Here is a 15,445-nt window from a genome sequence, read left to right as displayed (position 1 = left end):
GAAGAGGAGGCAAGGGGACCATCATATGTAGTATGCTTCATGAACCTCGCTCTGTGTGGGTGCATGGTTTATGGTTTTTGAGGCATGTGGCACATCAAAGTTGTGCATTTTGGGTATTCAACATATAAATGTTTGGCCCACATGCAAAGCGGTGGTGGTTGTCCTCTCGCACCCACTTAAGCGGTTATTAGCGATATCGATGCTTTTCATCTGTGGGCCCGCTTGGTCCATCACTACTTTTTTCCTGACAACAAGAGAGGTTAATTTGACTTAGGAGGGGATTATTATTTTTTCTTGTAATATGGTATATATATAGGTCATGCTCTGGGATGACATGCATGATACAGTTTGAGCCCACACACATGCATGTGTACGCATGAATCCCTCCCATCGAGTCAAAGTGGCTAGTACAACGACATGTCATGAACCGATCTCGCTCGGTGTGGGGAGCTAGTGTATGATTTTTGACGCACGCGCCACATCAATGTTGTGAAATGGTATTCAAACATGCATGCATGCATCACCTCCATACATATGCATGTAGTGGTTGCCTTTGAACGGTACACTCCCTCACGTGGTTATCGGCGACAAGCCTATATATTTGTGGGCCCGCATAGACATCCATGATCACCTTGACCAACAACAAGATAGGTTACCATGGCGGATTCTTCATTTGGTTTGTGTTATCGTAGTATAGGTCATGGTGAGATTCAGAGCTTAAGTTTGGGTGCATATACTATGCACGCATGCAAGCATGAATCCCTGTCGTTGGCTAGAAGTGTGGTGTAACATACATATGCATCGTCAACCTAACCCTCACTCAGTGTGGGGATTTCTAGTTTGAAATCATGGTGCACATCAAAGTTGTTCCCTTGTTACTAAAAAACACACCTCTCCATACATATGTTTGGGCCACATGCATGCAATGGTTGTCTTCGAGGACTAGCTACTTGCATGATTATTGGTGAGCTAGCCCATCTCCAGGGTCGCATGGACAACCATCACTTTGAACAACAACAAGAGAGAGTTTGTACGACCAAGGTGGATTATTCTTGGTCCATTTTACGATCCATCTTGGTGAGATATGCCTCTCTGGCCCGCCGACTGAAAGTGTGTGTGTGGGGGGCATTGCTACTTCGCACTTTGCTAGGTGAATCTTGGTTGGGGGGGGGGCATGCATTCATAGCTTAGGATTCCCTTCGTAGCGACCCGAGGGGGGCTGCTAGCTACTTCGCACTTTGCTAGGTGAACCTCGGTTGTGGGGGGCATGCATTCATAGCTAAGGATTCCCTTTGTGATGACACGAGGGAGGGGGGATGCTAGCTACTTCGCACTTTGGTAGGTGAACCTCGGTTGGGGGGCATGCATTCATAACTTAGGATTCCCTTCGTGCTGACACAAGGGAGGGGGGCTGCTAGCTACTTCGCACTTTGCTAGGGTGAACCTCGGTTTGGGGGGGCATGCATTCATAGCTTAGGATTCCCTTCATGCCGACACGAGGGAGGGGGCTGCTAGCTACTTCACACTTTTCTAGGTGAACCTCGGTTGGGGGGGGGCATACATTCATAGCTTAGGATTCCCTTCGTGCCGACACAAGGGAGGAGAGGGATGCTAGCTACTTCACACTTTGCCAGGTGAACCTCGTTTGGGGGGAGTGGACATGCATTCATAGCTTAGGATTCCTTCGTGCCGACACGAGGGGGGGTGGGGGCTAGCAATACCATGCGCTTTGCGAGATAGGTGCCACATCGAAGTTGCATTTGGTATTTGAAAATCAAACCACCCTTTTCATACATAAATTTGGTCCACACACAAGTGTGTTCGTGTTCTGACCCTCTTTCGCATCATTTTTCGCCAAATTTATGAACATTAGACAAGTCGGATGACCTATAGACAGGTTCACTCAAACTAACAGTGTGCCACGACGGTGCCCCTGTCACACACACATCCGCATAGTACATTGGGCTCCATGAGGCTCCCCCTCTCAAAAATATCTGCCCGCCTCGAGGGTTTTTCTGTATCATAACACACAGTTGTTATCTCCGGACTGTGTGTGATGTATCTTGTTTCCAATCCCACCTGCATCCCTAGAAAATATATGCCCACCTCGAGGGTTTTTCTGTTTCATAACACACGGTTGTTATCTTTGGACCGTGTGCGATGCACTATCATCAAAATTTTCAATAGCCCCGGCATTTCACTCCTGCGTTTGACTCTCGCGTAGTAAAATTTTCAGTACCCGTGTCATTTCCTCAAACACCCCCCCCCCACACACACACACACCAAAACCTCCTCGGTCATGCGCGCACACACACAACCCTCCCTCGCTTGAAACCCTAGCAAGGTTCCCGCCGCCATTGTTGCCGCCACCGCAAGGCCTCCATTATCAACATCTGCTGGTTTGCCCCTGCAGCTTACCCACCAATCTCCATACCCAGGCCGCACTGAGTTTCTTAGATGATGCCTGCCAAATGCCCCCTTTCCCATAGATCCCCATTCCCATCCCCCACTCTAGACCGTCGCAACCTAAGCCAGGCTACGCTTCTCGTGGAGCTTGAGGAGCGACTGGCCCAAAAGAGGTGTATCGCGGTCTCATCGCCTGACGTTGCCGAGGAAGCTGACGACCATTACTGGCGGCGGGCACTCAAGCAGCGGGCTAGAGTATGCGGGCATGTCTCGGCCGCCGGCTACGAAATCGAGGTCAACGACAGTGACGGCCTGGGGCGGGCTATGTCACTGGTTAAGTGGCCCACCCCAACCCCTCGGGTTCAACCGCCGTCGATCTCATCCATGGCCCCACCGCTGATCTCCTCTGGCTCGCTGTCAACAATCTTCCATCCTACATCGCCATCGAGCCCCTTTTGTCATTTCTGAAGGACACGTTCTGCGACGCTAGCTTGGGATCCACACCTTCCAATTCAGACATCATCGATGGCGACCACGAGGAGGGCACCCTCTCAGGCTCTTCCAAGGGGAAAGAGCCCATCTTCTCTTCCAAGGGGAAAGTGCCCGTCTGCGACAGCAGGGAGGCACCCTACAGTCATGCTCTTCCAAGGGGAAGGAGCCCATCTGCGGCGACATGGAGCGCATCCAGGATCCGTGCTCTTCCCATGGGAACGAGCCCATCGGTGACAAGTGAGGAAACCCATGATTTGTTTTGTTGTGCCTCTTCACAGGGGGAAACCCATGATTTGTTTTGTCGAGTCCCTTTTGTAGTGTAGTGAGAATATGTCTAGTTTTAATTGCTATATCTGGTTGTTTGCAGTATGCCTTGTTTATTTCAGTTGTTCACAATGTGATGCTCTATATGTGCAATTATTTATTGTGCAGTACATTTCATCAATCTAGTTTTAAACATACTAATAGGAATGCATATATTTGCTTGCTATTAAGCCTGTTATAGCTAGCATATGCATCTTTTAAAGTTTTTTGATTGTTCGGTTGTTTGTAGTTACCATATGTCCAGTTTCAAATGCTATCTTTGGTTGTTCATAGTATGCCTTGTTTATTCCAGTTATTCACAACGTGATGTTCTATATGTGCAAGTATGAAATGTGCAGTTCAATTTCATCAGTACCAGTTTCAACAATACCACTATGAATGACTACATTTGGTTGCTGCATCTTGTAGTTAACATGCCTTTCCATTTTTATTTAACAATACGTGTACTTAGACCGGCACAATATCAGTTTGAATGACTATGTTTGCTTGTTGTTAAATGTTAGGCTTGTTGCAGTTAACACACCTTTCCACTTGTTTTGCTTTACTAGCATGCTTAAACCTGCACATTGAAGCTATCTTTTGGAGATTATTTTGTCTTCCATGGATAATTTTGGTTGATGTTTAGCCTGTTGTGCTTAACATGCTTCTTGATGTACCAACATAGGACAATTTTGGGACGACTATTGTTTTCCATTGAGGTTAGTTTCATCCCATGGCTTATATCTACTCACAATTCAGGATATCGGTAGCTGGTACCATATAGGTCGGGGGCTGATAAGGGACTAATCGGTGAATTGGACTTTTAACTGAAATATCTGCAACCCATTTATCTATAGGTTAACTAGGGCCATATGTAATATATCTGAGGCTACATAGCAACATGCACTGTACTTAATGTCTAAATATGCAATCCTAGGCTACATAGCAACAAGGAAGAGTGTTACATTAATGTTCTAATGATGTCTAGATATACGTAGAAGAGCCGCAACAACAACAACAACAACACAACCCTGTTTGGATACTCAACTTAGCTAGAGGTTAGAGTTAGTTTCTAGCTCATGACTAACCCTGAACTAACTCCATCCAAAGACTTTTTTGGAAGACAGGGTTAAATTTGATAAATGCACTAGGAGAACTAGCTCCAATTAGCACTTCTTGGGTTGGATAGTTTTTTGGGTGGGTTATAGATGCAACTAGCTCAAACTAGCCCTCATGTTTAGATATACTTTAGGGCTATTTGAGCCCAAACTAGCTCAAACTAACTGTAACCCATGGATACAACGGCAGTTAATCAACCTATAATTTGTAAGAATGCACTAAACTCCTTCCGGCTCATAATATAAGATGTTAATTCATCTAATATGCGAGTATATTGGATGTTATAAGATACTTCCTTCGTTCCTAAATATTTGTCTTTTTAGAAATTTCAAATGGACTACCACATACAGATGTATATAGACATATTTTAGAGTGTAGATTCACTCATTTTGCTCCGTATGTAGTCACTTGTTGGAATCGCTAGAAAGACAAATATTTAGGAACGGAGAGAGTATTATAAAAGAGTGTTGTACTACATCATTGTGAAATTGCTATTTAACTTCTAATATTAACTTGGTGCTTTTAGGTACATATTTCACTCGTGCGCGTCGATCCTAAACAAACAGTTTAAAACCCCTTTCTGCGACGGCATCTGGAACCGTCGCCAAGTGAGTGTGGGCGATAGGGGGGTCCTTCCCACATGACCCAGAAACCGTCGGGGATTTGCCCTCCTGGCACACACGTTCGGCAAAATGAGGTCGTGTGCGACCGGCGAGCACTCAAATACGAAATACGTACAGTAGAGCTAAAAAAATACAATTATACAATGAAATTGTTTCCGGTCGCAAGTACACCCCACACAGTCAGTCCTCCCTAAATGTTTCTGTTCATATGCACATCCCACATAGTCGCTCCAAGGAAAACGTTTCTGTTCATAGGTACATCACACAAATTATTTCCTATTAAATCGTTTGCGTTATTGAATGTAGCACACATGGTCCGTAGAAGAAACTGTGTGGCAAAGGCTGTCCATGACACACAGTTTTTATGTGCTAAACGTTTGCACAAGGTGGCCTAATGCAAACAGTTTTCAAGAGAAAGTCGTGTGTGATTGTTCATTGATCCAACATGGCTTATTCCTAGAAACTGTGTGCATTGCCTGAGGTTATCACCCACGGAATTTTTTCAACAACCGTTTGCAATATCAAAATCCAATTAGCAGGCTAATTCGCCATTAGCAGGCTAATTTCCCTATTATTAATAATCCATTTATTAATCTAATTGACATTCATATTAAGCACACAATATATTTCACTTCCATATTAATGAAGCAGAATTTCATAATAGAAATACATCAGAGTACAACATAATATAGCTTCAGCACTCAGCTATCCCATTACACAACTGCACTAGCACCAAGTTCCACATGCAACATGTAGAACCTTTCGAAATTAGCATCATAGATGGTATATAAACAGATGCATCTCATCTGGAAAACTGCTGAAGCGGAAGGCGAATATTGAGCCTTCATTCATGTTGAAGGTCTTTGCAACTTTAGGCCAGTGCCTGTGGATGATTGATCATTCGTCCTTCGACCTCTTCAGGAACACTTCAATATTGAACCGTGGGTGTTGTATGAAAGCCTTCCTCGCCTCCTGACCATAGAGGTGGTTTGAGAGGTCATCATCAGAGAACTGCTTTGGAAAGGCCTGAAAACAAGGATGTGCATAAATATCTTCTCTATATTGGAAATGGGGCAAAGGAATAAAAAAGGCAAGGTATAATAGTTAGTACCATCTTGTAGTGAACTGATGTCTTCTTCATTGTGCAGACAAAGATCTTGTTGTTTTTTGTCGCTAATTTATTTATCCTAACAATCTTTCTGAGTTTCTTGATTTGATTGATATTCATGGACAACTCATTTCCCCATATGCAAAAAGGGTCGAACATTGGGTCAAAACCTCTTAGACAACGGACCATGCACGTGCTAACCTCGATTGTAAACCTCGGTGCTTCCCATTGTTTCCCTTCAACATATATAAGGTAGTTAGTCATCAGGTTAAGTAAGAGTTCGCATGCTATCAGTAAAATATGTTGATGAAAAATAAGCACATTGCAGATTCATCAGATTAATTAAAGACACACGGAAAACCCATTTACCCAAACCAAGCATGATTAAGAACTAGGAAATATAGCACTTGTATATGTTTATCATGTATTAAGTGCAGCCAAATTCGATTTATTCCTCACATGCACAACAATACAAAATTCTACCCACGACAATTGGACATCACATTGCAGAATTGAACCAAGAAGTCAACTAAACACCACAACAAATGAACCAAACATTAATTGAGCACCACATTGCACAATATAACATTGAACCAAGCAGTTAATTAAACACCACAACAAATCAACCAAACATTAACTGAGCACCACATTGCACGATATAATACTCCTAATAGAAGATCAGAGAGTTAACCAAACAGTTAACTACAACCAATTGTAGCAATTGTATTTGTTTCTCATGTATTTACTACATCCATATTCAATTTATTCCTCACATGGTATACAATAGTAGAATGCACCCACAATTTTGTAAAGATAAATTCGATTTATTTCTCATATGGGAGACAATACAAAATTGCAGCCTGAAGAATTGAACATCACATTTGCATAATTGAACCAAACAGTTAACTGAAGACGACAACTAATTAACAAAACAGTGAATAAGTGAGCACCACACTGCGCGACATATAGAACATATACACTAGAGCAACAGATTGCATGGTGAAATTAGATAGCACAATTCACTAGATTTTGTGAAGGAAAGGTAGGAGTAGCACACGCAACGGGTAAACCGAGCATGCTTAACGGGTGTAGCTAGCAATTGGAAAGGTGCTCCTCCAAGATCTGGGGGTCGGCACGAATGGCAGCCATCGCGACCTCATCCGCGTGTGCGGCCGTGATTTTCTTCTCCGCTGCCAAATGCTCCTTGAGGTACTGGCTATACTATGTGCACCATGGCTTAGGCCGGCGCTTATTTGGTGGAGGGGCCGGTGATTTGGGTGGAAGGTGTCGCGATTGAGCCGGTGATACGTCTCCAACGTATCTATAATTTTTGATTGCTCCATGCTATATTATCTACTGTTTTGGACTATATTGGGCTTTATTTTCCACTTTTATATTATTTTTGGGACTAACCTATTAACCGGAGGCCCAGCCCAGAATTGTTGTTTTTTGCCTATTTCAGTGTTTCGAAGAAACGAAATATCAAACGGAGTCCAAACGGAATGAAACCTTCGGGAACGTGATTTTCTCACCGAACGTGATCCAGGAGACTTGGACCCTATGCCAAGGCATCAGAGAGGCGGTCACGAGGGTGGGGGGCGCCCCCCCCTAGGGCGTGCACCCTACCTCGTCAGCCCCTTGGAGCTCCACCTGCGTACTTCTTCCTCCTATATATACCTACGTACCCCCAAACGATCAGAATAGGAGCCAAAAACCTAATTCCACCGCCGCAACTTTCTGTATCCACGAGATCCCATCTTGGGGCCTGTTCCGGAGCTCCGCCAGAAGAGGGCCGTCATCACGGAGGGCTTCAACATCATCATAGCCTCTCCGATGAAGTGTGAGTAGTTTACCTCAGACCTTCGGGGTCCATAGTTAGTAGCTAGATGGCTTCTTCTCTCCCTCTCTCGTGGAAATCTATTCGATGTAATCTTATTTTTGCGGTGTGTTTGTTGAGACCGATGAATTGTGGGTTTATGATCAAGTCTATCTATGAATAATATTTGAATCTTCTCTGAATTCTTTTATGCATGATTGGTTATCTTTGCAAGTCTCTTCGAATTATCCGTTTGGTTTGGCCAACTAGATTGCTAGTTCTTGCCATGGGAGAAGTGCTTAGCTTTGGATTCGATCTTGCGGTGTCCTTTCCCAGTGACAGAAGGGGTAGCAAGGCACGTATTGAATCGTTGCCATCGAGGATAACAAGATGGGGTTTATTTCATATTGCATGAATTTATCTCTCTACATCATGTCATCTTGCTTAAGGCGTTACTCTGTTTTTAACTTAATACTCTAGATACATGCTAGATAGCGGTCGATGAGTGGAGTAATAGTAGTAGATGCAGAATCGTTTCGGTCTACTTGTCACGGACGTGATGCCTACATACATGATTATGCCTAGATATTCTCCTAACTATGCTCAATTCTGTCAATTTCTCAACAGTAATTTGTTCACCCATCGTAGAATACTTATGCTCTTGAGAGAAGCCACTAGTGAAACCTATGGCCCCCGGGTCTATTCTCATCATATTAATATCCATCACTTTAATCTTGCTTTGCTTTTTTACTTTGCCTTTTACTTTTCACTTTGCATCTTTATACCAAAAATACCAAAAATATTATATCTATCAGATCTCACTCTCGTAAGTGACCGTGAAGGGATTGACAACCCCTAATCGCGTTGGTTGCGAGTAGCTATCGTTTTGTGCAGGTACGAGGGACTTGAGCATGGCCTCCTACTGGATTGATACCTTGGTTCTCAAAAACTGAGGGAAATACTTACGCTACTCTGTTGCATCATCCCTTCCTCTTCGGGGAAATCCAACGCAAGCTCAAGAGGTAGCAAGAAGGATTACTGGCGCCGTTGCCGGGGAGTCTACGCTAAAAGTCAACATACCAAGTACCCATCACAATCCCTATCTCTCGCATTACATTATTTTCCATTTGCCTCTCATTTTCCTCTTCCCCCCAATTCACCCTTGCCGTTTTATTCGCCCTCTCTCTCTCTCTCTCTCTATCCTCCCTCTCTTCCTCTATTTGCCTCTTTTCCACTTGCTCTTGTTTGCTCGTGTGCTAGTTTGTTTGCTTGTCGTCATGTCTAGTCTCATATCTTCTCCGTTGCCTCCCGAGAATGAAGTTCTAAATTTTAAACAAAGGGAGGGAGAAAATCTAAAAGATGCTTGGTATAGAATTTGCACTGCTCAAAATAGATCTACCAGGAAGCAATCTACTTCAGTTCTTCTCCACAATTTTTATGTAGGTGTTAATCCTTGGTATAGATTTATCCTCGATACCATTACCGGAGGGAACTTCTTGGGTAGCCATACTTTTGATTCTTATAATGCTATGTTAGATTTATTTGGCTCACCACCTCTTTTGGTTAATGGAACCATGTTAACTTTGGAGCATGTTATGCAAAGACTTGGAATTATTGAAAATAAAGTTGCTACTATTGAATTAATTGAAAATCTAGATAAAAATATCCACTATCAAATTACTCAATATGGATCTAAGGTATGAATGACTTTGAAAAATATTAAGGAAAAGGAACCCATAGTTAATGAGAAGATAAACTTGGATTCTACTAGAATTGATAAACTTGAGTGTATCATTACAAACTTGGGAACCGCTTTTTCTTACGTAAGGAATACTCCAAGTCCTCCTACTAAAATTGCCAAGCTTATGTATGTTCCTAAAAATAAGGGTGAATCATCTAGTAAGGAAACTGCGGATCTTAAATCTATAAGTATCCATCCCAATATTTTTGCTATCATTAAGGAACCAATGGCTACGAATGAATTTTTCGATCTTGTGCCTAAAAGTTTGATAATCACTAGAAAGAAAGAAATTCCTAAGGGAAATAGATGCTTCATCGAAGAATTGCCTACCAAAGATGGCAATACCTAGATCTATCCTCGCTTTTATGCCTAGCTAGGGGCGTTAAACGATAGCGCTTGTTGGGAGGCAACCCAATTTTATTTTTATTCCTTGATGTTTGCTCCTGTTTAGTAATAAATAAATTATTTAGCCTCTGTTTTGGTTGTGTTTTTTCTGTTTAATTAGTGTTTGTACCAAGTAGAACCGTTGGGAAGACTTGGGGAAAGTCTTGTTGAACTTGCTGTAAAAAAGAGAAACTTTAGCGCTCACGAGAACTGCTTTCATTTTTATTTGGAGAGTGATATTTAGTTAATTATTTTTGCAGATGATTAATATATAAATTCCTCACGTCCAGCAATTTATTTTAGAATTTTTCGGGTTCCAGATCTTGCGCTAGCTACAGATCACTACAGACTGTTCTGTTTTTGACAGATTCTGTTTTTCGTGTGTTGTTTGCTTATTTTGATGAATCTATGGCTAGTAAATAGTGTATAATCCATAGAGAAGTTGGAATACAGTAGGTTTAACACCAATATAAATAAATAATGAGTTCATTACAGTACCTTGAAGTGGTCTTTTGTTTTCTTTCGCTAACAGAGCTCACGAGTTTTCTACCTTAAGTTTTGTGTTGTGAAGTTTTCAAGTTTTGGGTAAGATTTGATGGATTATGGAACAAGGAGTGGCAAGAGCCTAAGATTGGGGATGCCCATGGCACCCCCAAGATAATCTAAGGACACCTAAAAGCCAAAGCTTGGGGATGCCCCAGAAGGCATCCCCTCTTTCGTCTACTTCTATCGGTAACTTTACTTGGAGCTACATTTTTATTCACCACATGATATGTGTTTTACTTGGAGCGTCTTGTATTGTTTGTGTCTTTGTTTGTTAGTGTGCCACAATCATCCTTGCTGTACACAATTTTTTAGAGAGCCATACTTGAATTAGAATTTGATAGAATACTCTATGTGCTTCACTTATATGTTTTGAGCTAAGTAGTTTTGCTCTATGTACTTCACTTATATCTTTTGAGCGTTATAGTTTTGCTCTATGTGCTTCACTTATATATTTTTAGCATTATAGTTTTTCTCTATGTTCTTCACTTATATCTTATTGAGCTAAGTAGTTTTGCTCTATGTGCTTCACTTATATGTTTTGAGCTAAGTAGTTTTACCCTATGTGCCTCACTTATATCTTTTGAGCGTTATAATTTTGCTCTATGTCCTTCACTTAGATCTTTTAGAGCACGGTGGTGGATTTATTTTAGAGAAACTATTGATCTCTCATGCTTTACTTAAATTATTTTGAGAGTCTCTTAATAGCATGGTAATTTGCTTAATAATAATATGCTTGGTATTCAACATTTGTGAAACTTTCTTTTGAGTGTGTTGAATACTAAGAAAAGATTGAGGCATGCTAATTGTTTTGAGATATGGAAGTGATAATATTAAAGTCATGCTAGTTGAGTAGTTGTAAATTTTAGAAATACTTGTGTTGAAGCTTGTGATTCCCGTAGCATGCACGTATGGTGAACCGTTATGTGATGAAGTCGGAGCATGATTTATTTATTGATTGTCTTCCTTATGAGTGGTGGTCGGGGACGAGCGATGGTATTTTCCTACCAATCTATCCCCCTAGGAGCATGCGCGTAATACTTTGCTTTGATAACTTCTAGATTTTTTCAATAAGTATATGAGTTCTTTATGACTAATGTTGAGTCCATGGATTATACGCACTCTCACCCTTCCACCTTTGCTAGCCTCTCTAATACCGCGCACCTTTCACCGGTATCATACACCCACCATATACCTTCCTCAAAACAGCCACCATACCTACCTATTATGGCATTTCCATAGCCATTCCGAGATATATTGCCATGAAACTTTCCACCATTCTGTTTATTATGACACACTCCATCATTGTCATATTGCTAGCATGATCATCTAGTTGACATCATATTTGTGGCAAAGCCACCGTTCATAATTTTTTCATACATGTCACTCTTGATTCATTGCATATCCCGGTACACCGCTGGAGGCATTCATATAGAGTCATATTTTGTTCTAAGTATCGAGTTGTAATTGTTGAGTTGTAAGAAAAATAAAAGTGTGATGATCATCATTATTAGAGCATTGTCCCAGTGAGGAAAGGATGATGGAGATTATGATTCCCCCACAAGTCGGGATGAGACTCCGGACGAAAAATAAATAAAAGAGGCCAAAGAAGCCCAAATAAAAAAAGAGGCCATAAAAAAAGAGAAGGCCCAAATAAAAAAATAAAAAATGAGAGAAAAAGAGAGAAGGGACAATGTTACTATCCTTTTACCACACTTGTGCTTCAAAGTAACACCATGATCTTCATAGTAGAGAGTCTCTCATGTTATCACTTTCATATACTTGTGGGAATATTTCATTATAGAACTTGGCTTGTATATTCCAATGATGGGCTTCCTCAAATTTCCCTAGGTCTTCATGAGCAAGCAAGTTGGATGCACACCCACTATTTTCTTTTTGAGCTTTCATATACTTATAGCTCTAGTGCATCCATTGCATGAAAATCCCTACTCACTCACATTGATATCTATTGATGGGCATCTCCATAGCCCGTTGATACGCCTAGTTGATGTGAGACTATCTTCCCCTCTTTTTGTTTACTCCACAACCACCATTCTATTCCACATATAGTGCTATATCCATGGCTCACGCTCATGTATTGCGAGAAGATTGAAAAAGTTTTGAAAAAGTTAGAGTATGAAACAATTGCTTGGCTTGTCATCGGGGTTGTGCATGATTTAAATACTTTGTGTGGTGAAGATAGAGCATAGCCAAACTATATGATTTTGTAGGGATAACTTTCTTTAGCCATGTTATTTTGAGAATACATAATTGCTTTGTTAATATGCTTGAAGTATTATTATTTTTATGTCAATATAAACTTTTTCTTGAATCTTTATAATCTAAATATTCATATCACATTAAGAGGATTTGCATTGAAATTATGCCAAGTAGCACTCCACATCAACAATTCTCTTTTTATCATTTACCTACTCGAGGATGAGCAGGAATTAAACTTGGGGATGCCTGATATGTCTCCAACGTATCTATAATTTTTGATTGTTCCATGCTATATTATCTACTGTTTTGGACTATATTGGGCTTTATTTTCCACTTTTATATTGTTTTTGGGACTAACCTATTAACCGGATGCCCAGCCCAGAATTGTTGTTTTTTGCCTATTTCAGTGTTTCAAAGAAACGGAATATCAAACAGAGTCCAAACGGAATGAAACCTTCGGGAACGTGATTTTCTCACCGAACATGATCCAGGAGACTTGGACCCTATGCCAAGGCATCAGAGAGGCGGTCACGAGGGTGGGGGCGCGCCCCCCCTAGGGGGCGCCCCCGCTGCCTCGTGGGCCCCTCGGAGCTCCACCGACGTACTTCTTCCTCCTATATATACCTACGTACCCCAAACGATAAGAACTGGAGCCAAAAACCTAATTCCACCGCCGCAACTTTCTGTATCCATGAGATCCCATCTTGGGGCCTGTTCCGGAGCTCCGCCGGAAGAGGGCCGTCATCACGGAGGGCTTCTACATCATCATAGCCTCTCCGATGAAGTGTGAGTAGTTTACTCAGACCTTCGGGTCCATAGTTAGTAGCTAGATGGCTTCTTCTCTCTTTTTGGATCTCAATACAAAGTTCCCCCCCTCTCTCATGGAGATCTATTCGATGTAATCTTCTTTTTACGGTGTGTTTGTTGAGACCGATAAATTGTGGGTTTATGATCAAGTCTATCTATGAATAATATGTGAATCTTCTCTGAATTCTTTTATGCATGATTGGTTATCTTTGCATGTCTCTTCAAATTATCCGTTTGGTTTGGCCAACTAGATTGGTAGTTCTTTCCATGGGAGAAGTGCTTAGCTTTGGGTTCGATCTTGCGGTGTCCTTTCCTAGTGACAGAAGGGGCAGCAAGGCACGTATTGCATCGTTGCCATCGAGGATAACAAGATGGGGTTTATTTCATATTGCATGAATTTATCTCTCTACATCATGTCATCTTGCTTAAGGCGTTACTCTATTTTGAACTTAATACTCTAGATGCATGCTGGATAGCGGTCGATGAGTGGAGTAATAGTAGTAGATGCAGAATCGTTTCGGTCTACTTGTCACGGACATGATGCCTACATACATGATTATGCCTAGATATTCTCATAACTATGCTCAATTCTATCAATTGCTCAACAGTAATTTGTTCACCCACCATAGAATACTTATGCTCTTGAGATAAGCCACTAGTGAAACCTATGGCCCCCGGGTCTATTCTCATCATATTAATCTCCATAACTTTAATCTTGCTTTGCTTTTTTACTTTGCCTTTTACTTTTCACTTTGCATCTTTATACCAAAAATACCAAAAATATTATATTTATCAGATCTCACTCTCGTAAGTGACCGTGAAGGGATTGACAACCCCTAATCGCGTTGGTTGCGAGTAGCTATCGTTTTGTGCAGGTACGAGGGACTTGAGCGTGGCCTCCTACTGGATTGATACCTTGGTTCTCAAAAACTGAGGGAAATACTTACGTTACTCTGCTGCATCATCCCTTCCTCTTCGGGGAAATCCAACGCAAGCTCAAGAGGTAGCAGACGGCGGTCGGGGCATGTGGGATGTGGAAGGAGTAGGAGGATGGGGGTCGGGTGTGGATTACCTGCCTGGATAAAGGAGGCTGAGCAGCGTGAAGGAGGGTCGCCGGCGAGAAGGCGGCGGCGCTGCAAGAAAGGAGTGATGGTTTCAACTTGGAAAGGAAGGCGGAAAGAGGGTTAATGTGGCTTTTGGTAAGGCGGAGGGGTGGAGAGGTAGATATTTCTGCGGAAGCCGAAAATTTGGAATCGCTTCAGCCAAAAAACTGGCGCGCAAAGTGTCATCAGACATGGTCCCTTATTCATAACTGTGTACGATATGTGGACATCACAAACAATTCAGATAGCTTAACCCGTGTGTGATGAGTTCGAACGTTAATAGTTTTGGTTCAAATTTTGATGGTTATAGTGGTCATCCACCTGAGAAGCAACAACGGCCGTTTGGGATGCCTTTGCCGCCCGGTCGCAAATTGCGGCCGTGCTCATGCACCTTGTTAGCACGCGCATGGCGGCTGTGGCCGCGCTCTCACCGGAGTGGGCCACCGAAGTAGCCCTCGGGACGTGGGTCCACGTGCCCATCTTTCACTAGCGACGATTGAACAGTGAAATGATATTTGGGGAGCGAGCTAGTGCACTTGAGACGCCGGTTGTAGACTGTAGCCGACGCACCTTCTCGCGTAAGCCATGGCCGTACTATACACCGATGGTGCTCCAAGATATTTTGTACTAAATCTCACACGGTTGCTGATAATAAACTGTGTGCGATCTACTTGATTTTACATCTTGATTTGAATTACATAATGGGGTCACAACGGCAATGGACGGTGTTTGAATTTCTAGACCTTTTATCTGGAGTGAACATGCAACTATATGTGTGTC

The sequence above is a fragment of the Triticum aestivum genome, chromosome 1A (assembly GCF_018294505.1).
Source record: "Triticum aestivum cultivar Chinese Spring chromosome 1A, IWGSC CS RefSeq v2.1, whole genome shotgun sequence".
In the NCBI taxonomy this organism is placed as follows: Eukaryota; Viridiplantae; Streptophyta; class Magnoliopsida; order Poales; family Poaceae; genus Triticum; species Triticum aestivum.
Note: the sequence above shows the minus strand (reverse complement) of the source record.